At 68.6% G+C, this 21,744-nt stretch overlaps 6 non-coding genes across 6 annotated transcripts; all 6 read right to left on the bottom strand.

Moving 5' to 3' along the window:
* Positions 1-769: 769 nt before the first annotated feature.
* Positions 770-888, bottom strand: LOC138922475 (5S ribosomal RNA). Its single transcript, XR_011435561.1, has one exon. It is a non-coding gene; the product is annotated as a 5S ribosomal RNA (ribosomal RNA).
* A 3,928-nt stretch (positions 889-4,816) lies between these two features.
* LOC138922474 (5S ribosomal RNA) lies at positions 4,817-4,935 on the bottom strand. The gene has a single exon (XR_011435560.1). It is a non-coding gene; the product is annotated as a 5S ribosomal RNA (ribosomal RNA).
* A 3,925-nt stretch (positions 4,936-8,860) lies between these two features.
* LOC138922473 (5S ribosomal RNA) lies at positions 8,861-8,979 on the bottom strand. The gene has a single exon (XR_011435559.1). It is a non-coding gene; the product is annotated as a 5S ribosomal RNA (ribosomal RNA).
* A 3,933-nt stretch (positions 8,980-12,912) lies between these two features.
* LOC138922472 (5S ribosomal RNA) lies at positions 12,913-13,031 on the bottom strand. Its single transcript, XR_011435558.1, has one exon. It is a non-coding gene; the product is annotated as a 5S ribosomal RNA (ribosomal RNA).
* Positions 13,032-16,961: 3,930 nt separating this feature from the next.
* LOC138922471 (5S ribosomal RNA) lies at positions 16,962-17,080 on the bottom strand. Its single transcript, XR_011435557.1, has one exon. It is a non-coding gene; the product is annotated as a 5S ribosomal RNA (ribosomal RNA).
* A 3,928-nt stretch (positions 17,081-21,008) lies between these two features.
* Positions 21,009-21,127, bottom strand: LOC138922485 (5S ribosomal RNA). The gene has a single exon (XR_011435571.1). It is a non-coding gene; the product is annotated as a 5S ribosomal RNA (ribosomal RNA).
* Positions 21,128-21,744: the final 617 nt, after the last annotated feature.

The following is a 21,744-nucleotide window of genomic DNA, read 5'->3' as shown; positions in this document are numbered from 1 at the left end:
GCGCTTGAAACTTAGACACTTGGGGAAGGGGACGTCTTTAAGGAAAGACAACACAAAAGGACCCGTACCAACTCCGGTGCGGAAACGAGGGTTTCTCGCGAACGACGGTATCAAGGACAGCCAGGTACCGACTTGGAGAAGCTGACACACGGCGCAGGCATCAGAAAATCCAGAAGCCGTCCCGCTTGGGATGGATGGCCAGGCCCGGAAGGCTCCTCTCGAGCCCAGTGGGCCCCGTCCTTCTGTAGGTGCTGTTTGGAGAGGCCTGACCCGGGGTCTTTCCTAGATGGGCTCTGGAAGACGGAGGGGCTGCTGGCAGCTTGCTGAAGCTGTCCGGGCCTCCGCAGCCCGGAGCGGGATCCGTTCCATCGCACACCACGACTCGACCAACTGCTTGGGTGCCGCGCCGGCCGAGTGGACCGCTAGGGTCTCTCAGGAGCCTGGCGGGTGGGAAGAGGCCGCCGAGGACAGAGGGAGCCCGCCGGACGAGGGCGGCGTCGGGGGCACGGCCACGCGGGGCCGGCCCCGGTTGGCCCTGGGTTCCCGTGGGGCCGCGAGGTGGAAGGGCTGGGCGGCGGCGGCGGCGGCGGCGGCGGTGGCCGCGGCCGCGGGGCACTCGCGCGGCTGGACAGCGGTGGGGGCGTGGCGGGGCGATGGGGCGACCGGTGAGGAGGGAGGAGGGGCGGGAGGAGCGTGGAGGGAGCGGCTCTAGGGCCGGGGGGCGGGGGGGGGGGGGGCGCAAAAGGAGAGGGAGGCGGCGGGAGGCAAAAGCCTACAGCACCCGGTATTCCCAGGCGGTCTCCCATCCAAGTACTAACCAGGCCCGACCCTGCTTAGCTTCCGAGATCAGACGAGATCGGGCGCGTTCAGGGTGGTATGGCCGTAGACGCTGGCGGCTGCCGCCGGCGCCCCTAAGAAGCCTCGCGCGCGCGCGCGCTGTCGCCTGGCCCCTGTGACGCGCCGTCGCCTGGCGTCTGTGACGCGCGCGCCCGAGCCCCTGTGACGCGCACCGGCCGCCCGCGTCCCCTGCGCCCCGCGCTCCGCCGCCTGCCGCCTGCCTGCCACTGCCTCCCGCCGCCGCCGCCGCCGCCGCCGCCGCCGCCGCCGCGGCCAGCCAAACCCTGCCCTGCCCTGCCCTGCCCTGCCCTGCCCTGCCCTGCCGCCCGCCCAGGGCGCGGGAGGCCTCGGGCACCCCGGGGACTGTGGGCGGGCGGGGCGCAAGTCTAGGCGCTCTCCCAAGCCGGCCCCGGACGCTCCAGGCCTCCTGTCCGCCCGCATCCCGGCGACGGGTCGCAGGACATCCGGCTGCTCTGCTCGGGGACAGGTGGCCCGGGGCGTCGGGCGCGTCGGCGCGTCGGCGCGTCAGCGCGTCGGGGCCCCGGGCCGGCGAGGCCCCTCCGGCCCGAGGCGCCTCCCAACGAACCCGGGCCCAACAACCCCCGGCGGCCGCCGCTCCGGCCCGGCCCCAACTTGCCCAAATCCAGCTGGAGCCACCGGCGCGACCAGAGGGCATCACCGGAAACCCCTCCGGGGCGGGCGGCGGGGCGCGGGGAGACCAGGGCGGGCCACCCTTCCCCGCCCCGCCCCGCGCCCCGCCCACGGGACCCGGACCGCGCCCTCAACCCCAGGCCCCGCGGCCACCCTGGACAGCTCCTGACTGACCGACCTGAGAGACACAGAGACAGAGACAGAGACAGAGGCAGAGACAGAGAGATTGAGAGGATCCGAGACACGGACCCAGACAGACACCCCCCGGGACAGACACACAGACGCTCACGCTGACACAGAGAGGCCCTGCCCAAGAGGCAGCTTCCCCACAGGAGGGCGGTGGTGCTTGAGCTGGGCCCGGGCAAGGAGGCGGGGGCCCTGGGGCTGGCGATCACCCCTGGGGCCCTGGGACGTGCAGACAGGGTCTCAGGAGTGCAGCGCTCCTGGGATCCCTGTCCCGCGACCCGGACGCCCAGGAGCCACGGACAGGCAGCCGGGCTCGGGCTCGCTCTCGCTCTCGCTCTCGCTCTCGCTCTCGCTCTGTGTGTGCGCGTTTTTGTGTGCGCGTGCGTGTTTGTGTGTTTCTTTCCTTCTCTCTTCGCCTCTTCGTTCTGGCTCTTTTCCTCTTTCTGCGGGGCGCCCCCGGACTTCCTGAGTTGACAGAACGAGCAGCCAGAAAAGTCAGGACACGGAGAACTTCGCCCGAGAAACCAACGCAATCTACCAGACGTACAGAACCCCCTCCCCGACGACCACAGCGTCCACAGTCTGCTCGAGCGCAGGTAGGGACATTACCCAGGGTCTCCCACAGGTTAGCTCACCCGTTAAGTCTCCTTAGTTTTACCAAGATGGCTAGCACGCCGAGGATGGACGGATGAGCGCCACGGTGTGATTACGGGGAGGGAAACGCACGTCGGAACACCCGTTGGTGCCTCCCGACGTCACCGGTATCCCCGTCCCGAGACCTCTGGGCTTCAGGGTTCTGGGCCGCAGCCCTCTCCCGTCGTCCACCCGGGATCCAGTGCACGATGTCTGCACTGCCCATCTCAAGAGTTTGGGCCCTGTGGGCGTTCTTGGATCCCGTTGGAAAGGGGACCTCGGGACGCGAGGGAGAGGAAAGGGCCGGGGGGCCGGGGTGGGGGGCGGGGGGCGGGCTGGGGGAAAGAGAGCGACGCCATCAACGCATGTCTGACCAGGACCTCGGCTGTGCCAGGCTCTCCATTTCCCACGGCACCGCGTCCCGTCGTCGGGGACGCCGCCTCTCGTCGGGACGTGTTGGTCTGCCGTCGGTCCTCCCGTCCCAGGCACGAGGCGGCGAACTCCCCCAAAGGCAGAGATTTTGGCACCTGCGTCCTCGGCTGCTGGGTCCGGCCCCAAGCAGGCACGCGGCCCGCAGGTGCCGGGCGAATGTCGGCGGAAAGCACTATGCTCACAGGGAAGGACGGCAGACGATGAGCGCGCACCAACCAGTGCCGCGCTCCGTGCTGAGCGGTGTGCTCCGTGCTCCCGCTTCCGCGCTCGCAACAACGCCACCGACGAGGCACTAACAGGACCCCCTTTCCAACCAGATGAGGCAACTGCCGCTCAGGGAGGGCGAGTCCCTCGCAGGAACGGCGGCCCTTGCTGCCGAGCCTTCGTTTGAGACCAAGCCTCCGGGGCCGCACTCCGGGAAACTTACGGAGACACAGCCCCAGTTCTCCCAGCAGAACACGCTCATCGGAGGTCAGATTGGGGGAGCCGTCGGAACCAGAACCACCCAGGGCGCTACCCTGCAGGGAGCGACGCGCGGCCCGCCCCGCCCCGCCACCCCGCCATCCCGGGCAAGCAGGAAGCAGGCCACAGGTGCCCTGGGTCTGCTCTGGCAGGGAAAGTGGGGCCCACGGGAAAAGGGAAACACGAGGATATTCGCTCCCAGGATGATTGCTGAACGGTGAGAGGATGGAGGTTGAGGTCCTCTCTTCCTGCTCTGCCCGCATGTCCCAGCTTCTCCACAGCGAGCAACTATTGCTTTCTGTCTGCGGTGGGGAAGAGACGGCTTACCTTGATGAATTCCCCCCTTGAAAATGTAAAAGTCCGTGCGATCTGAGGCAAGTCTCCCCTCTCCTCCTCCCTGTCATCCCCGCTCTCCTCCCCTGGAGCAAACTCCCCTCCCGCTTTCCCGGATCCCCTTTCCGCGATAGTCTGCGCGGACACAGGCAGGGGAAGAGCAGACTTTCAAAGCTGCCCGAGCCGCACGATATGAAAGCTCAAGCCAAGGAGCCAGGAAGGGCTGGCCGCTGAGGACGGAAATGTCCTCTCGGGGGACTCGTCCACTCCCTCTGGCAGACAGAGGCCAGGAGGGGGGCAGGACAGAGTGAGGCACCTGAGTGAGGGGACACCAAAACCCTGGGCCAGCGCAGCAAGATTCCTAATCCTTCCATCCAGTCTGTTCAGAATCAAAACGGATGCAAGGGATCCACGAGGAGCCAGACACCGACCTTTCAAACGAAGGCAGGACCCCCCCCCCCCCAAAAGACAAAAGCGAAGACGGAGACGGAGTTGCATCCCAGCCGGGGAGCGGGGGGAGGCGCTTGAAACTTAGACACTTGGGGAAGGGGACGTCTTTAAGGAAAGACAACACAAAAGGACCCGTACCAACTCCGGTGCGGAAACGAGGGTTTCTCGCGAACGACGGTATCAAGGACAGCCAGGTACCGACTTGGAGAAGCTGACACACGGCGCAGGCATCAGAAAATCCAGAAGCCGTCCCGCTTGGGATGGATGGCCAGGCCCGGAAGGCTCCTCTCGAGCCCAGTGGGCCCCGTCCTTCTGTAGGTGCTGTTTGGAGAGGCCTGACCCGGGGTCTTTCCTAGATGGGCTCTGGAAGACGGAGGGGCTGCTGGCAGCTTGCTGAAGCTGTCCGGGCCTCCGCAGCCCGGAGCGGGATCCGTTCCATCGCACACCACGACTCGACCAACTGCTTGGGTGCCGCGCCGGCCGAGTGGACCGCTAGGGTCTCTCAGGAGCCTGGCGGGTGGGAAGAGGCCGCCGAGGACAGAGGGAGCCCGCCGGACGAGGGCGGCGTCGGGGGCACGGCCACGCGGGGCCGGCCCCGGTTGGCCCTGGGTTCCCGTGGGGCCGCGAGGTGGAAGGGCTGGGCGGCGGCGGCGGCGGCGGCGGCGGCGGTGGCCGCGGCCGCGGGGCACTCGCGCGGCTGGACAGCGGTGGGGGCGTGGCGGGGCGATGGGGCGACCGGTGAGGAGGGAGGAGGGGCGGGAGGAGCGTGGAGGGAGCGGCGCTGGGGCCGTTGGGGGGGGCGCAAAAGGAGAGGGAGGCGGCGGGAGGCAAAAGCCTACAGCACCCGGTATTCCCAGGCGGTCTCCCATCCAAGTACTAACCAGGCCCGACCCTGCTTAGCTTCCGAGATCAGACGAGATCGGGCGCGTTCAGGGTGGTATGGCCGTAGACGCTGGCGGCTGCCGCCGGCGCCCCTAAGAAGCCTCGCGCGCGCGCGCGCTGTCGCCTGGCCCCTGTGACGCGCCGTCGCCTGGCGTCTGTGACGCGCGCGCCCGAGCCCCTGTGACGCGCACCGGCCGCCCGCGTCCCCTGCGCCCCGCGCTCCGCCGCCTGCCGCCTGCCTGCCACTGCCTCCCGCCGCCGCCGCCGCCGCCGCCGCCGCCGCCGCGGCCAGCCAAACCCTGCCCTGCCCTGCCCTGCCCTGCCCTGCCCTGCCCTGCCGCCCGCCCAGGGCGCGGGAGGCCTCGGGCACCCCGGGGACTGTGGGCGGGCGGGGCGCAAGTCTAGGCGCTCTCCCAAGCCGGCCCCGGACGCTCCAGGCCTCCTGTCCGCCCGCATCCCGGCGACGGGTCGCAGGACATCCGGCTGCTCTGCTCGGGGACAGGTGGCCCGGGGCGTCGGGCGCGTCGGCGCGTCGGCGCGTCAGCGCGTCGGGGCCCCGGGCCGGCGAGGCCCCTCCGGCCCGAGGCGCCTCCCAACGAACCCGGGCCCAACAACCCCCGGCGGCCGCCGCTCCGGCCCGGCCCCAACTTGCCCAAATCCAGCTGGAGCCACCGGCGCGACCAGAGGGCATCACCGGAAACCCCTCCGGGGCGGGCGGCGGGGCGCGGGGAGACCAGGGCGGGCCACCCTTCCCCGCCCCGCCCCGCGCCCCGCCCACGGGACCCGGACCGCGCCCTCAACCCCAGGCCCCGCGGCCACCCTGGACAGCTCCTGACTGACCGACCTGAGAGACACAGAGACAGAGACAGAGACAGAGGCAGAGACAGAGAGATTGAGAGGATCCGAGACACGGACCCAGACAGACACCCCCCGGGACAGACACACAGACGCTCACGCTGACACAGAGAGGCCCTGCCCAAGAGGCAGCTTCCCCACAGGAGGGCGGTGGTGCTTGAGCTGGGCCCGGGCAAGGAGGCGGGGGCCCTGGGGCTGGCGATCACCCCTGGGGCCCTGGGACGTGCAGACAGGGTCTCAGGAGTGCAGCGCTCCTGGGATCCCTCTCCCGCGACCCGGACGCCCAGGAGCCACGGACAGGCAGCCGGGCTCGGGCTCGCTCTCGCTCTCGCTCTCGCTCTCGCTCTCGCTCTGTGTGTGCGCGTTTTTGTGTGCGCGTGCGTGTTTGTGTGTTTCTTTCCTTCTCTCTTCGCCTCTTCGTTCTGGCTCTTTTCCTCTTTCTGCGGGGCGCCCCCGGACTTCCTGAGTTGACAGAACGAGCAGCCAGAAAAGTCAGGACACGGAGAACTTCGCCCGAGAAACCAACGCAATCTACCAGACGTACAGAACCCCCTCCCCGACGACCACAGCGTCCACAGTCTGCTCGAGCGCAGGTAGGGACATTACCCAGGGTCTCCCACAGGTTAGCTCACCCGTTAAGTCTCCTTAGTTTTACCAAGATGGCTAGCACGCCGAGGATGGACGGATGAGCGCCACGGTGTGATTACGGGGAGGGAAACGCACGTCGGAACACCCGTTGGTGCCTCCCGACGTCACCGGTATCCCCGTCCCGAGACCTCTGGGCTTCAGGGTTCTGGGCCGCAGCCCTCTCCCGTCGTCCACCCGGGATCCAGTGCACGATGTCTGCACTGCCCATCTCAAGAGTTTGGGCCCTGTGGGCGTTCTTGGATCCCGTTGGAAAGGGGACCTCGGGACGCGAGGGAGAGGAAAGGGCCGGGGGGCCGGGGTGGGGGGCGGGGGGCGGGCTGGGGGAAAGAGAGCGACGCCATCAACGCATGTCTGACCAGGACCTCGGCTGTGCCAGGCTCTCCATTTCCCACGGCACCGCGTCCCGTCGTCGGGGACGCCGCCTCTCGTCGGGACGTGTTGGTCTGCCGTCGGTCCTCCCGTCCCAGGCACGAGGCGGCGAACTCCCCCAAAGGCAGAGATTTTGGCACCTGCGTCCTCGGCTGCTGGGTCCGGCCCCAAGCAGGCACGCGGCCCGCAGGTGCCGGGCGAATGTCGGCGGAAAGCACTATGCTCACAGGGAAGGACGGCAGACGATGAGCGCGCACCAACCAGTGCCGCGCTCCGTGCTGAGCGGTGTGCTCCGTGCTCCCGCTTCCGCGCTCGCAACAACGCCACCGACGAGGCACTAACAGGACCCCCTTTCCAACCAGATGAGGCAACTGCCGCTCAGGGAGGGCGAGTCCCTCGCAGGAACGGCGGCCCTTGCTGCCGAGCCTTCGTTTGAGACCAAGCCTCCGGGCCCGCACTCCGGGAAACTTACGGAGACACAGCCCCAGTTCTCCCAGCAGAACACGCTCATCGGAGGTCAGATTGGGGGAGCCGTCGGAACCAGAACCACCCAGGGCGCTACCCTGCAGGGAGCGACGCGCGGCCCGCCCCGCCCCGCCACCCCGCCATCCCGGGCAAGCAGGAAGCAGGCCACAGGTGCCCTGGGTCTGCTCTGGCAGGGAAAGTGGGGCCCACGGGAAAAGGGAAACACGAGGATATTCGCTCCCAGGATGATTGCTGAACGGTGAGAGGATGGAGGTTGAGGTCCTCTCTTCCTGCTCTGCCCGCATGTCCCAGCTTCTCCACAGCGAGCAACTATTGCTTTCTGTCTGCGGTGGGGAAGAGACGGCTTACCTTGATGAATTCCCCCCTTGAAAATGTAAAAGTCCGTGCGATCTGAGGCAAGTCTCCCCTCTCCTCCTCCCTGTCATCCCCGCTCTCCTCCCCTGGAGCAAACTCCCCTCCCGCTTTCCCGGATCCCCTTTCCGCGATAGTCTGCGCGGACACAGGCAGGGGAAGAGCAGACTTTCAAAGCTGCCCGAGCCGCACGATATGAAAGCTCAAGCCAAGGAGCCAGGAAGGGCTGGCCGCTGAGGACGGAAATGTCCTCTCGGGGGACTCGTCCACTCCCTCTGGCAGACAGAGGCCAGGAGGGGGGCAGGACAGAGTGAGGCACCTGAGTGAGGGGACACCAAAACCCTGGGCCAACGAAGCAAGATTCCTAATCCTTCCATCCAGTCTGTTCAGAATCAAAACGGATGCAAGGGATCCACGAGGAGCCAGACACCGACCTTTCAAACGAAGGCAGGACCCCCCCCCCCCCAAAAGACAAAAGCGAAGACGGAGACGGAGTTGCATCCCAGCCGGGGAGCGGGGGGAGGCGCTTGAAACTTAGACACTTGGGGAAGGGGACGTCTTTAAGGAAAGACAACACAAAAGGACCCGTACCAACTCCGGTGCGGAAACGAGGGTTTCTCGCGAACGACGGTATCAAGGACAGCCAGGTACCGACTTGGAGAAGCTGACACACGGCGCAGGCATCAGAAAATCCAGAAGCCGTCCCGCTTGGGATGGATGGCCAGGCCCGGAAGGCTCCTCTCGAGCCCAGTGGGCCCCGTCCTTCTGTAGGTGCTGTTTGGAGAGGCCTGACCCGGGGTCTTTCCTAGATGGGCTCTGGAAGACGGAGGGGCTGCTGGCAGCTTGCTGAAGCTGTCCGGGCCTCCGCAGCCCGGAGCGGGATCCGTTCCATCGCACACCACGACTCGACCAACTGCTTGGGTGCCGCGCCGGCCGAGTGGACCGCTAGGGTCTCTCAGGAGCCTGGCGGGTGGGAAGAGGCCGCCGAGGACAGAGGGAGCCCGCCGGACGAGGGCGGCGTCGGGGGCACGGCCACGCGGGGCCGGCCCCGGTTGGCCCTGGGTTCCCGTGGGGCCGCGAGGTGGAAGGGCTGGGCGGCGGCGGCGGCGGCGGCGGCGGCGGTGGCCGCGGCCGCGGGGCACTCGCGCGGCTGGACAGCGGTGGGGGCGTGGCGGGGCGATGGGGCGACCGGTGAGGAGGGAGGAGGGGCGGGAGGAGCGTGGAGGGAGCGGCGCTGGGGCCGTTGGGGGGGGCGCAAAAGGAGAGGGAGGCGGCGGGAGGCAAAAGCCTACAGCACCCGGTATTCCCAGGCGGTCTCCCATCCAAGTACTAACCAGGCCCGACCCTGCTTAGCTTCCGAGATCAGACGAGATCGGGCGCGTTCAGGGTGGTATGGCCGTAGACGCTGGCGGCTGCCGCCGGCGCCCCTAAGAAGCCTCGCGCGCGCGCGCGCTGTCGCCTGGCCCCTGTGACGCGCCGTCGCCTGGCGTCTGTGACGCGCGCGCCCGAGCCCCTGTGACGCGCACCGGCCGCCCGCGTCCCCTGCGCCCCGCGCTCCGCCGCCTGCCGCCTGCCTGCCACTGCCTCCCGCCGCCGCCGCCGCCGCCGCCGCCGCCGCCGCGGCCAGCCAAACCCTGCCCTGCCCTGCCCTGCCCTGCCCTGCCCTGCCCTGCCGCCCGCCCAGGGCGCGGGAGGCCTCGGGCACCCCGGGGACTGTGGGCGGGCGGGGCGCAAGTCTAGGCGCTCTCCCAAGCCGGCCCCGGACGCTCCAGGCCTCCTGTCCGCCCGCATCCCGGCGACGGGTCGCAGGACATCCGGCTGCTCTGCTCGGGGACAGGTGGCCCGGGGCGTCGGGCGCGTCGGCGCGTCGGCGCGTCAGCGCGTCGGGGCCCCGGGCCGGCGAGGCCCCTCCGGCCCGAGGCGCCTCCCAACGAACCCGGGCCCAACAACCCCCGGCGGCCGCCGCTCCGGCCCGGCCCCAACTTGCCCAAATCCAGCTGGAGCCACCGGCGCGACCAGAGGGCATCACCGGAAACCCCTCCGGGGCGGGCGGCGGGGCGCGGGGAGACCAGGGCGGGCCACCCTTCCCCGCCCCGCCCCGCGCCCCGCCCACGGGACCCGGACCGCGCCCTCAACCCCAGGCCCCGCGGCCACCCTGGACAGCTCCTGACTGACCGACCTGAGAGACACAGAGACAGAGACAGAGACAGAGGCAGAGACAGAGAGATTGAGAGGATCCGAGACACGGACCCAGACAGACACCCCCCGGGACAGACACACAGACGCTCACGCTGACACAGAGAGGCCCTGCCCAAGAGGCAGCTTCCCCACAGGAGGGCGGTGGTGCTTGAGCTGGGCCCGGGCAAGGAGGCGGGGGCCCTGGGGCTGGCGATCACCCCTGGGGCCCTGGGACGTGCAGACAGGGTCTCAGGAGTGCAGCGCTCCTGGGATCCCTCTCCCGCGACCCGGACGCCCAGGAGCCACGGACAGGCAGCCGGGCTCGGGCTCGCTCTCGCTCTCGCTCTCGCTCTCGCTCTCGCTCTGTGTGTGCGCGTTTTTGTGTGCGCGTGCGTGTTTGTGTGTTTCTTTCCTTCTCTCTTCGCCTCTTCGTTCTGGCTCTTTTCCTCTTTCTGCGGGGCGCCCCCGGACTTCCTGAGTTGACAGAACGAGCAGCCAGAAAAGTCAGGACACGGAGAACTTCGCCCGAGAAACCAACGCAATCTACCAGACGTACAGAACCCCCTCCCCGACGACCACAGCGTCCACAGTCTGCTCGAGCGCAGGTAGGGACATTACCCAGGGTCTCCCACAGGTTAGCTCACCCGTTAAGTCTCCTTAGTTTTACCAAGATGGCTAGCACGCCGAGGATGGACGGATGAGCGCCACGGTGTGATTACGGGGAGGGAAACGCACGTCGGAACACCCGTTGGTGCCTCCCGACGTCACCGGTATCCCCGTCCCGAGACCTCTGGGCTTCAGGGTTCTGGGCCGCAGCCCTCTCCCGTCGTCCACCCGGGATCCAGTGCACGATGTCTGCACTGCCCATCTCAAGAGTTTGGGCCCTGTGGGCGTTCTTGGATCCCGTTGGAAAGGGGACCTCGGGACGCGAGGGAGAGGAAAGGGCCGGGGGGCCGGGGTGGGGGGCGGGGGGCGGGCTGGGGGAAAGAGAGCGACGCCATCAACGCATGTCTGACCAGGACCTCGGCTGTGCCAGGCTCTCCATTTCCCACGGCACCGCGTCCCGTCGTCGGGGACGCCGCCTCTCGTCGGGACGTGTTGGTCTGCCGTCGGTCCTCCCGTCCCAGGCACGAGGCGGCGAACTCCCCCAAAGGCAGAGATTTTGGCACCTGCGTCCTCGGCTGCTGGGTCCGGCCCCAAGCAGGCACGCGGCCCGCAGGTGCCGGGCGAATGTCGGCGGAAAGCACTATGCTCACAGGGAAGGACGGCAGACGATGAGCGCGCACCAACCAGTGCCGCGCTCCGTGCTGAGCGGTGTGCTCCGTGCTCCCGCTTCCGCGCTCGCAACAACGCCACCGACGAGGCACTAACAGGACCCCCTTTCCAACCAGATGAGGCAACTGCCGCTCAGGGAGGGCGAGTCCCTCGCAGGAACGGCGGCCCTTGCTGCCGAGCCTTCGTTTGAGACCAAGCCTCCGGGCCCGCACTCCGGGAAACTTACGGAGACACAGCCCCAGTTCTCCCAGCAGAACACGCTCATCGGAGGTCAGATTGGGGGAGCCGTCGGAACCAGAACCACCCAGGGCGCTACCCTGCAGGGAGCGACGCGCGGCCCGCCCCGCCCCGCCACCCCGCCATCCCGGGCAAGCAGGAAGCAGGCCACAGGTGCCCTGGGTCTGCTCTGGCAGGGAAAGTGGGGCCCACGGGAAAAGGGAAACACGAGGATATTCGCTCCCAGGATGATTGCTGAACGGTGAGAGGATGGAGGTTGAGGTCCTCTCTTCCTGCTCTGCCCGCATGTCCCAGCTTCTCCACAGCGAGCAACTATTGCTTTCTGTCTGCGGTGGGGAAGAGACGGCTTACCTTGATGAATTCCCCCCTTGAAAATGTAAAAGTCCGTGCGATCTGAGGCAAGTCTCCCCTCTCCTCCTCCCTGTCATCCCCGCTCTCCTCCCCTGGAGCAAACTCCCCTCCCGCTTTCCCGGATCCCCTTTCCGCGATAGTCTGCGCGGACACAGGCAGGGGAAGAGCAGACTTTCAAAGCTGCCCGAGCCGCACGATATGAAAGCTCAAGCCAAGGAGCCAGGAAGGGCTGGCCGCTGAGGACGGAAATGTCCTCTCGGGGGACTCGTCCACTCCCTCTGGCAGACAGAGGCCAGGAGGGGGGCAGGACAGAGTGAGGCACCTGAGTGAGGGGACACCAAAACCCTGGGCCAACGAAGCAAGATTCCTAATCCTTCCATCCAGTCTGTTCAGAATCAAAACGGATGCAAGGGATCCACGAGGAGCCAGACACCGACCTTTCAAACGAAGGCAGGACCCCCCCCCCCCCCAAAAGACAAAAGCGAAGACGGAGACGGAGTTGCATCCCAGCCGGGGAGCGGGGGGAGGCGCTTGAAACTTAGACACTTGGGGAAGGGGACGTCTTTAAGGAAAGACAACACAAAAGGACCCGTACCAACTCCGGTGCGGAAACGAGGGTTTCTCGCGAACGACGGTATCAAGGACAGCCAGGTACCGACTTGGAGAAGCTGACACACGGCGCAGGCATCAGAAAATCCAGAAGCCGTCCCGCTTGGGATGGATGGCCAGGCCCGGAAGGCTCCTCTCGAGCCCAGTGGGCCCCGTCCTTCTGTAGGTGCTGTTTGGAGAGGCCTGACCCGGGGTCTTTCCTAGATGGGCTCTGGAAGACGGAGGGGCTGCTGGCAGCTTGCTGAAGCTGTCCGGGCCTCCGCAGCCCGGAGCGGGATCCGTTCCATCGCACACCACGACTCGACCAACTGCTTGGGTGCCGCGCCGGCCGAGTGGACCGCTAGGGTCTCTCAGGAGCCTGGCGGGTGGGAAGAGGCCGCCGAGGACAGAGGGAGCCCGCCGGACGAGGGCGGCGTCGGGGGCACGGCCACGCGGGGCCGGCCCCGGTTGGCCCTGGGTTCCCGTGGGGCCGCGAGGTGGAAGGGCTGGGCGGCGGCGGCGGCGGCGGCGGCGGTGGCCGCGGCCGCGGGGCACTCGCGCGGCTGGACAGCGGTGGGGGCGTGGCGGGGCGATGGGGCGACCGGTGAGGAGGGAGGAGGGGCGGGAGGAGCGTGGAGGGAGCGGCTCTAGGGCCGGGGGGCGGGGGGGGGGGGGGCGCAAAAGGAGAGGGAGGCGGCGGGAGGCAAAAGCCTACAGCACCCGGTATTCCCAGGCGGTCTCCCATCCAAGTACTAACCAGGCCCGACCCTGCTTAGCTTCCGAGATCAGACGAGATCGGGCGCGTTCAGGGTGGTATGGCCGTAGACGCTGGCGGCTGCCGCCGGCGCCCCTAAGAAGCCTCGCGCGCGCGCGCGCTGTCGCCTGGCCCCTGTGACGCGCCGTCGCCTGGCGTCTGTGACGCGCGCGCCCGAGCCCCTGTGACGCGCACCGGCCGCCCGCGTCCCCTGCGCCCCGCGCTCCGCCGCCTGCCGCCTGCCTGCCACTGCCTCCCGCCGCCGCCGCCGCCGCCGCCGCCGCCGCCGCCGCGGCCAGCCAAACCCTGCCCTGCCCTGCCCTGCCCTGCCCTGCCCTGCCCTGCCGCCCGCCCAGGGCGCGGGAGGCCTCGGGCACCCCGGGGACTGTGGGCGGGCGGGGCGCAAGTCTAGGCGCTCTCCCAAGCCGGCCCCGGACGCTCCAGGCCTCCTGTCCGCCCGCATCCCGGCGACGGGTCGCAGGACATCCGGCTGCTCTGCTCGGGGACAGGTGGCCCGGGGCGTCGGGCGCGTCGGCGCGTCGGCGCGTCAGCGCGTCGGGGCCCCGGGCCGGCGAGGCCCCTCCGGCCCGAGGCGCCTCCCAACGAACCCGGGCCCAACAACCCCCGGCGGCCGCCGCTCCGGCCCGGCCCCAACTTGCCCAAATCCAGCTGGAGCCACCGGCGCGACCAGAGGGCATCACCGGAAACCCCTCCGGGGCGGGCGGCGGGGCGCGGGGAGACCAGGGCGGGCCACCCTTCCCCGCCCCGCCCCGCGCCCCGCCCACGGGACCCGGACCGCGCCCTCAACCCCAGGCCCCGCGGCCACCCTGGACAGCTCCTGACTGACCGACCTGAGAGACACAGAGACAGAGACAGAGACAGAGGCAGAGACAGAGAGATTGAGAGGATCCGAGACACGGACCCAGACAGACACCCCCCGGGACAGACACACAGACGCTCACGCTGACACAGAGAGGCCCTGCCCAAGAGGCAGCTTCCCCACAGGAGGGCGGTGGTGCTTGAGCTGGGCCCGGGCAAGGAGGCGGGGGCCCTGGGGCTGGCGATCACCCCTGGGGCCCTGGGACGTGCAGACAGGGTCTCAGGAGTGCAGCGCTCCTGGGATCCCTGTCCCGCGACCCGGACGCCCAGGAGCCACGGACAGGCAGCCGGGCTCGGGCTCGCTCTCGCTCTCGCTCTCGCTCTCGCTCTCGCTCTGTGTGTGCGCGTTTTTGTGTGCGCGTGCGTGTTTGTGTGTTTCTTTCCTTCTCTCTTCGCCTCTTCGTTCTGGCTCTTTTCCTCTTTCTGCGGGGCGCCCCCGGACTTCCTGAGTTGACAGAACGAGCAGCCAGAAAAGTCAGGACACGGAGAACTTCGCCCGAGAAACCAACGCAATCTACCAGACGTACAGAACCCCCTCCCCGACGACCACAGCGTCCACAGTCTGCTCGAGCGCAGGTAGGGACATTACCCAGGGTCTCCCACAGGTTAGCTCACCCGTTAAGTCTCCTTAGTTTTACCAAGATGGCTAGCACGCCGAGGATGGACGGATGAGCGCCACGGTGTGATTACGGGGAGGGAAACGCACGTCGGAACACCCGTTGGTGCCTCCCGACGTCACCGGTATCCCCGTCCCGAGACCTCTGGGCTTCAGGGTTCTGGGCCGCAGCCCTCTCCCGTCGTCCACCCGGGATCCAGTGCACGATGTCTGCACTGCCCATCTCAAGAGTTTGGGCCCTGTGGGCGTTCTTGGATCCCGTTGGAAAGGGGACCTCGGGACGCGAGGGAGAGGAAAGGGCCGGGGGGCCGGGGTGGGGGGCGGGGGGCGGGCTGGGGGAAAGAGAGCGACGCCATCAACGCATGTCTGACCAGGACCTCGGCTGTGCCAGGCTCTCCATTTCCCACGGCACCGCGTCCCGTCGTCGGGGACGCCGCCTCTCGTCGGGACGTGTTGGTCTGCCGTCGGTCCTCCCGTCCCAGGCACGAGGCGGCGAACTCCCCCAAAGGCAGAGATTTTGGCACCTGCGTCCTCGGCTGCTGGGTCCGGCCCCAAGCAGGCACGCGGCCCGCAGGTGCCGGGCGAATGTCGGCGGAAAGCACTATGCTCACAGGGAAGGACGGCAGACGATGAGCGCGCACCAACCAGTGCCGCGCTCCGTGCTGAGCGGTGTGCTCCGTGCTCCCGCTTCCGCGCTCGCAACAACGCCACCGACGAGGCACTAACAGGACCCCCTTTCCAACCAGATGAGGCAACTGCCGCTCAGGGAGGGCGAGTCCCTCGCAGGAACGGCGGCCCTTGCTGCCGAGCCTTCGTTTGAGACCAAGCCTCCGGGGCCGCACTCCGGGAAACTTACGGAGACACAGCCCCAGTTCTCCCAGCAGAACACGCTCATCGGAGGTCAGATTGGGGGAGCCGTCGGAACCAGAACCACCCAGGGCGCTACCCTGCAGGGAGCGACGCGCGGCCCGCCCCGCCCCGCCACCCCGCCATCCCGGGCAAGCAGGAAGCAGGCCACAGGTGCCCTGGGTCTGCTCTGGCAGGGAAAGTGGGGCCCACGGGAAAAGGGAAACACGAGGATATTCGCTCCCAGGATGATTGCTGAACGGTGAGAGGATGGAGGTTGAGGTCCTCTCTTCCTGCTCTGCCCGCATGTCCCAGCTTCTCCACAGCGAGCAACTATTGCTTTCTGTCTGCGGTGGGGAAGAGACGGCTTACCTTGATGAATTCCCCCCTTGAAAATGTAAAAGTCCGTGCGATCTGAGGCAAGTCTCCCCTCTCCTCCTCCCTGTCATCCCCGCTCTCCTCCCCTGGAGCAAACTCCCCTCCCGCTTTCCCGGATCCCCTTTCCGCGATAGTCTGCGCGGACACAGGCAGGGGAAGAGCAGACTTTCAAAGCTGCCCGAGCCGCACGATATGAAAGCTCAAGCCAAGGAGCCAGGAAGGGCTGGCCGCTGAGGACGGAAATGTCCTCTCGGGGGACTCGTCCACTCCCTCTGGCAGACAGAGGCCAGGAGGGGGGCAGGACAGAGTGAGGCACCTGAGTGAGGGGACACCAAAACCCTGGGCCAGCGCAGCAAGATTCCTAATCCTTCCATCCAGTCTGTTCAGAATCAAAACGGATGCAAGGGATCCACGAGGAGCCAGACACCGACCTTTCAAACGAAGGCAGGACACCCCCCCCCCCCCAAAAGACAAAAGCGAAGACGGAGACGGAGTTGCATCCCAGCCGGGGAGCGGGGGGAGGCGCTTGAAACTTAGACACTTGGGGAAGGGGACGTCTTTAAGGAAAGACAACACAAAAGGACCCGTACCAACTCCGGTGCGGAAACGAGGGTTTCTCGCGAACGACGGTATCAAGGACAGCCAGGTACCGACTTGGAGAAGCTGACACACGGCGCAGGCATCAGAAAATCCAGAAGCCGTCCCGCTTGGGATGGATGGCCAGGCCCGGAAGGCTCCTCTCGAGCCCAGTGGGCCCCGTCCTTCTGTAGGTGCTGTTTGGAGAGGCCTGACCCGGGGTCTTTCCTAGATGGGCTCTGGAAGACGGAGGGGCTGCTGGCAGCTTGCTGAAGCTGTCCGGGCCTCCGCAGCCCGGAGCGGGATCCGTTCCATCGCACACCACGACTCGACCAACTGCTTGGGTGCCGCGCCGGCCGAGTGGACCGCTAGGGTCTCTCAGGAGCCTGGCGGGTGGGAAGAGGCCGCCGAGGACAGAGGGAGCCCGCCGGACGAGGGCGGCGTCGGGGGCACGGCCACGCGGGGCCGGCCCCGGTTGGCCCTGGGTTCCCGTGGGGCCGCGAGGTGGAAGGGCTGGGCGGCGGCGGCGGCGGCGGCGGCGGCGGTGGCCGCGGCCGCGGGGCACTCGCGCGGCTGGACAGCGGTGGGGGCGTGGCGGGGCGATGGGGCGACCGGTGAGGAGGGAGGAGGGGCGGGAGGAGCGTGGAGGGAGCGGCGCTGGGGCCGGGGGGGGGGGCGCAAAAGGAGAGGGAGGCGGCGGGAGGCAAAAGCCTACAGCACCCGGTATTCCCAGGCGGTCTCCCATCCAAGTACTAACCAGGCCCGACCCTGCTTAGCTTCCGAGATCAGACGAGATCGGGCGCGTTCAGGGTGGTATGGCCGTAGACGCTGGCGGCTGCCGCCGGCGCCCCTAAGAAGCCTCGCGCGCGCGCGCGCTGTCGCCTGGCCACTGTGACGCGCCGTCGCCTGGCCCCTGTGACGCGCGCGCCCGAGCCCCTGTGACGCGCACCGGCCGCCCGCGTCCCCTGCGCCCCGCGCTCCGCCGCCTGCCGCCTGCCTGCCACTGCCTCCCGCCGCCGCCGCCGCCGCCGCCGCCGCCGCCGCCGCGGCCAGCCAAACCCTGCCCTGCCCTGCCCTGCCCTGCCCTGCCCTGCCCTGCCGCCCGCCCAGGGCGCGGGAGGCCTCGGGCAGCCCGGGGACTGTGGGCGGGCGGGGCGCAAGTCTAGGCGCTCTCCCAAGCCGGCCCCGGACGCTCCAGGCCTCCTGTCCGCCCGCATCCCGGCGACGGGTCGCAGGACATCCGGCTGCTCTGCTCGGGGACAGGTGGCCCGGGGCGTCGGGCGCGTCGGCGCGTCGGCGCGTCGGCGCGTCGGGGCCCCGGGCCCGCGAGGCCCCTCCGGCCCGAGGCGCCTCCCAACGAACCCGGGCCCAACAACCCCCGGCGGCCGCCGCTCCGGCCCGGCCCCAACTTGCCCAAATCCAGCTGGAGCCACCGGCGCGACCAGAGGGCATCACCGGAAACCCCTCCGGGGCGGGCGGCGGGGCGCGGGGAGACCAGGGCGGGCCACCCTTCCCCGCCCCGCCCCGCGCCCCGCCCACGGGACCCGGACCGCGCCCTCAACCCCAGGCCCCGCGGCCACCCTGGACAGCTCCTGACTGACCGACCTGAGAGACACAGAGACAGAGACAGAGACAGAGGCAGAGACAGAGAGATTGAGAGGATCCGAGACACGGACCCAGACAGACACCCCCCGGGACAGACACACAGACGCTCACGCTGACACAGAGAGGCCCTGCCCAAGAGGCAGCTTCCCCACAGGAGGGCGGTGGTGCTTGAGCTGGGCCCGGGCAAGGAGGCGGGGGCCCTGGGGCTGGCGATCACCCCTGGGGCCCTGGGACGTGCAGACAGGGTCTCAGGAGTGCAGCGCTCCTGGGATCCCTGTCCCGCGACCCGGACGCCCAGGAGCCACGGACAGGCAGCCGGGCTCGGGCTCGCTCTCGCTCTCGCTCTCGCTCTCGCTCTCGCTCTGTGTGTGCGCGTTTTTGTGTGCGCGTGCGTGTTTGTGTGTTTCTTTCCTTCTCTCTTCGCCTCTTCGTTCTGGCTCTTTTCCTCTTTCTGCGGGGCGCCCCCGGACTTCCTGAGTTGACAGAACGAGCAGCCAGAAAAGTCAGGACACGGAGAACTTCGCCCGAGAAACCAACGCAATCTACCAGACGTACAGAACCCCCTCCCCGACGACCACAGCGTCCACAGTCTGCTCGAGCGCAGGTAGGGACATTACCCAGGGTCTCCCACAGGTTAGCTCACCCGTTAAGTCTCCTTAGTTTTACCAAGATGGCTAGCACGCCGAGGATGGACGGATGAGCGCCACGGTGTGATTACGGGGAGGGAAACGCACGTCGGAACACCCGTTGGTGCCTCCCGACGTCACCGGTATCCCCGTCCCGAGACCTCTGGGCTTCAGGGTTCTGGGCCGCAGCCCTCTCCCGTCGTCCACCCGGGATCCAGTGCACGATGTCTGCACTGCCCATCTCAAGAGTTTGGGCCCTGTGGGCGTTCTTGGATCCCGTTGGAAAGGGGACCTCGGGACGCGAGGGAGAGGAAAGGGCCGGGGGGCCGGGGTGGGGGGCGGGGGGCGGGCTGGGGGAAAGAGAGCGACGCCATCAACGCATGTCTGACCAGGACCTCGGCTGTGCCAGGCTCTCCATTTCCCACGGCACCGCGTCCCGTCGTCGGGGACGCCGCCTCTCGTCGGGACGTGTTGGTCTGCCGTCGGTCCTCCCGTCCCAGGCACGAGGCGGCGAACTCCCCCAAAGGCAGAGATTTTGGCACCTGCGTCCTCGGCTGCTGGGTCCGGCCCCAAGCAGGCACGCGGCCCGCAGGTGCCGGGCGAATGTCGGCGGAAAGCACTATGCTCACAGGGAAGGACGGCAGACGATGAGCGCGCACCAACCAGTGCCGCGCTCCGTGCTGAGCGGTGTGCTCCGTGCTCCCGCTTCCGCGCTCGCAACAACGCCACCGACGAGGCACTAACAGGACCCCCTTTCCAACCAGATGAGGCAACTGCCGCTCAGGGAGGGCGAGTCCCTCGCAGGAACGGCGGCCCTTGCTGCCGAGCCTTCGTTTGAGACCAAGCCTCCGGGCCCGCACTCCGGGAAACTTACGGAGACACAGCCCCAGTTCTCCCAGCAGAACACGCTCATCGGAGGTCAGATTGGGGGAGCCGTCGGAACCAGAACCACCCAGGGCGCTACCCTGCAGGGAGCGACGCGCGGCCCGCCCCGCCCCGCCACCCCGCCATCCCGGGCAAGCAGGAAGCAGGCCACAGGTGCCCTGGGTCTGCTCTGGCAGGGAAAGTGGGGCCCACGGGAAAAGGGAAACACGAGGATATTCGCTCCCAGGATGATTGCTGAACGGTGAGAGGATGGAGGTTGAGGTCCTCTCTTCCTGCTCTGCCCGCATGTCCCAGCTTCTCCACAGCGAGCAACTATTGCTTTCTGTCTGCGGTGGGGAAGAGACGGCTTACCTTGATGAATTCCCCCCTTGAAAATGTAAAAGTCCGTGCGATCTGAGGCAAGTCTCCCCTCTCCTCCTCCCTGTCATCCCCGCTCTCCTCCCCTGGAGCAAACTCCCCTCCCGCTTTCCCGGATCCCCTTTCCGCGATAGTCTGCGCGGACACAGGCAGGGGAAGAGCAGACTTTCAAAGCTGCCCGAGCCGCACGATATGAAAGCTCAAGCCAAGGAGCCAGGAAGGGCTGGCCGCTGAGGACGGAAATGTCCTCTCGGGGGACTCGTCCACTCCCTCTGGCAGACAGAGGCCAGGAGGGGGGCAGGACAGAGTGAGGCACCTGAGTGAGGGGACACCAAAACCCTGGGCCAGCGCAGCAAGATTCCTAATCCTTCCATCCAGTCTGTTCAGAATCAAAACGGATGCAAGGGATCCACGAGGAGCCAGACACCGACCTTTCAAACGAAGGCAGGACCCCCCCCCCCCCAAAAGACAAAAGCGAAGACGGAGACGGAGTTGCATCCCAGCCGGGGAGCGGGGGGAGGCGCTTGAAACTTAGACACTTGGGGAAGGGGACGTCTTTAAGGAAAGACAACACAAAAGGACCCGTACCAACTCCGGTGCGGAAACGAGGGTTTCTCGCGAACGACGGTATCAAGGACAGCCAGGTACCGACTTGGAGAAGCTGACACACGGCGCAGGCATCAGAAAATCCAGAAGCCGTCCCGCTTGGGATGGATGGCCAGGCCCGGAAGGCTCCTCTCGAGCCCAGTGGGCCCCGTCCTTCTGTAGGTGCTGTTTGGAGAGGCCTGACCCGGGGTCTTTCCTAGATGGGCTCTGGAAGACGGAGGGGCTGCTGGCAGCTTGCTGAAGCTGTCCGGGCCTCCGCAGCCCGGAGCGGGATCCGTTCCATCGCACACCACGACTCGACCAACTGCTTGGGTGCCGCGCCGGCCGAGTGGACCGCTAGGGTCTCTCAGGAGCCTGGCGGGTGGGAAGAGGCCGCCGAGGACAGAGGGAGCCCGCCGGACGAGGGCGGCGTCGGGGGCACGGCCACGCGGGGCCGGCCCCGGTTGGCCCTGGGTTCCCGTGGGGCCGCGAGGTGGAAGGGCTGGGCGGCGGCGGCGGCGGCGGCGGCGGCGGTGGCCGCGGCCGCGGGGCACTCGCGCGGCTGGACAGCGGTGGGGGCGTGGCGGGGCGATGGGGCGACCGGTGAGGAGGGAGGAGGGGCGGGAGGAGCGTGGAGGGAGCGGCGCTGGGGCCGTTGGGGGGGGCGCAAAAGGAGAGGGAGGCGGCGGGAGGCAAAAGCCTACAGCACCCGGTATTCCCAGGCGGTCTCCCATCCAAGTACTAACCAGGCCCGACCCTGCTTAGCTTCCGAGATCAGACGAGATCGGGCGCGTTCAGGGTGGTATGGCCGTAGACGCTGGCGGCTGCCGCCGGCGCCCCTAAGAAGCCTCGCGCGCGCGCGCGCTGTCGCCTGGCCCCTGTGACGCGCCGTCGCCTGGCGTCTGTGACGCGCGCGCCCGAGCCCCTGTGACGCGCACCGGCCGCCCGCGTCCCCTGCGCCCCGCGCTCCGCCGCCTGCCGCCTGCCTGCCACTGCCTCCCGCCGCCGCCGCCGCCGCCGCCGCCGCCGCCGCCGCGGCCAGCCAAACCCTGCCCTGCCCTGCCCTGCCCTGCCCTGCCCTGCCCTGCCGCCCGCCCAGGGCGCGGGAGGCCTCGGGCACCCCGGGGACTGTGGGCGGGCGGGGCGCAAGTCTAGGCGCTCTCCCAAGCCGGCCCCGGACGCTCCAGGCCTCCTGTCCGCCCGCATCCCGGCGACGGGTCGCAGGACATCCGGCTGCTCTGCTCGGGGACAGGTGGCCCGGGGCGTCGGGCGCGTCGGCGCGTCGGCGCGTCAGCGCGTCGGGGCCCCGGGCCGGCGAGGCCCCTCCGGCCCGAGGCGCCTCCCAACGAACCCGGGCCCAACAACCCCCGGCGGCCGCCGCTCCGGCCCGGCCCCAACTTGCCCAAATCCAGCTGGAGCCACCGGCGCGACCA

Source organism: Equus caballus, unplaced genomic scaffold, assembly GCF_041296265.1.
Source record: "Equus caballus isolate H_3958 breed thoroughbred unplaced genomic scaffold, TB-T2T haplotype2-0000897, whole genome shotgun sequence".
Classification (NCBI taxonomy): Eukaryota; Metazoa; Chordata; class Mammalia; order Perissodactyla; family Equidae; genus Equus; species Equus caballus.
Note: the sequence above shows the minus strand (reverse complement) of the source record. Positions and strands in the feature narration are given on the sequence as shown.